Here is a 1,917-nt window from a genome sequence, read left to right on the forward strand (position 1 = left end):
AGAAGATGATGGAAAAGGCTTGCTATTGCCAAACCTATTTCTCCCACCATTATTATTATTATTGAAGCCTTAATTAGGCTTCTGCTGATCCTTCCATGAAAAATTTGGATGATTTTTCCACGAGGGATTATAGGTGTTTCCATAGTTTTCTCCCATGTAATTCACCTCTTCCATTGCAGGATTCTCAGGGTTAAAAGCTTCTTCTTCAGAGGAAGCTTCTTTAGCACTGCCAGATGCAGCTTGTATTCCAGTCAAACTCTGAGAGATCATATTGACTTGCTGAGTCAATATTTTATTCTGAGCCAATATGACATTCAGAGTATCAATCTCAAGAACTCCTTTCTTCTGAGTTGTCCCATTATTCACAGGATTTCTTTCAGAAGTGTACATAAACTGGTTATTTGCAACCATTTCAATGAGTTCCTGGGCTTCTGCAGGTGTCTTCTTCAGATGAAGAGACCCACCAGCAGAGTGATCCAATGACATCTTGGACAATTCAGACAGACCATCATAGAATATACATAGGATGCTCCATTCTAAAAGCATGTCAGAAGGACACCTTCTGATCAATTGCTTGTATCTTTTCCAAGCTTCATAGAGGGATTCACCTTCCTTCTGTTAGAAGGTTTGGACTTCCACTCTAAGCTTGCTCAACTTTTGAGGTGGAAAAAATTTGGCCAAGAGAGCATTGACCAACTTTTTCCAAGAGTTCAGGCTTTCTTTAGGTTGTGAGTCCAACCATGTCCTAGCTCTGTCTCTTACAGCAAAGGGGAAAAGCATAAGTCTGTAGACCTCAGGATTAACCCCATTGGTCTTAACAGTGTCACAGATTTGGAAGAATTCAGCTAAAAACTGATGAGGATCTTCCAATGGAAGTCCATAAAACTTGCAATTCTGTTGCATTAGAGAAACTAATTGAGGTTTAAGCTCAAAGTTGTTTACTCTAATTGCAGGAATTGAGATGCTTCTTCCATAGAAGTCAGAAGTTGGTGCAGTAAAGTCACCAAGCATCTTCCTTGCATCTCCACCATTGTTGTTATTTTTGGCTGCCATAACTACTTCTTTTTCAAAAATTTCTGTCAGGTCCTCTCCAGAGTTTTGTGCTTTAGCTTCTCTTAGTTTCCTCTTTAGAGTCCTTTCAGGTTCAGGATCAGCTTCAACAAGAATGTTCTTATCCTTGTTCCTGCTAATATGAAAAAGAAGAGAACAGAAAAGAAAAGGAATCCTCTATGTCACAGTATAGAGATTCATTTATGTGAGTAGAAGAATAGAAGAAATAGAATGAAGAAGGGAGAAGAAGAATTCGAACACAGAGATAGAGGGAGAGGGTTCGAACTATAAGAAGAAGAGAAGTGTTAGTAAATAAATAAAATAAATAGAAGGAGATGAGTGAGAGAGTATTCAAAAATTAATTCAAAAGAAAATAAAAATATTTTTGTTTTTATTTTAATTATTAGTTAGCATTCGAATTTATTAAAAGAAATAAAATTAAATTAAAATTTAAAATAATTAGTTAATTAAAAAGAATTTTGAAAAAGTGGTTAATTATTTTTGAAAATTAGAGAGAGAAGAGTAGTTAGGTGGTTTTGAAAAAGATAAGAAATAGTAACACAAACAAAAAGTCAAGTAGTTAATTAAAAAAGATTTGAAAATAAATTTTGAAAAGATAAGAAGTTAGAAAAAGATTTTGAAATTAAGTTTTGAAAAAGATATAATTGAAATCTATTTTGAAAAAGATTTGAAAAGGAAATTAAAAAGATTGGATTTTTGAAATTAAAGTTGATTAGTTGACTAACAAGAAACTAAAAGATATGATTCTAGAATTTAAAGATTGATCCTTTCTTAATAGGCAAGTAACAACTTGAAAATTTTTTACTCAAAACATTAATTGTTAGTATTAATTTTGAAAATATGAAA

General features: G+C 33.0%; 1 non-coding gene across 1 annotated transcript; it reads left to right on the plus strand.

The window, feature by feature from the left end:
* The first annotated feature begins 540 nt into the window (after positions 1-540).
* Positions 541-648, plus strand: LOC112781412 (small nucleolar RNA R71). Its single transcript, XR_003192190.1, has one exon. It is a non-coding gene; the product is annotated as a small nucleolar RNA R71 (small nucleolar RNA).
* Positions 649-1,917: the final 1,269 nt, after the last annotated feature.

Source organism: Arachis hypogaea, chromosome 19, assembly GCF_003086295.3.
Source record: "Arachis hypogaea cultivar Tifrunner chromosome 19, arahy.Tifrunner.gnm2.J5K5, whole genome shotgun sequence".
NCBI classification, from domain to species: domain Eukaryota; kingdom Viridiplantae; phylum Streptophyta; class Magnoliopsida; order Fabales; family Fabaceae; genus Arachis; species Arachis hypogaea.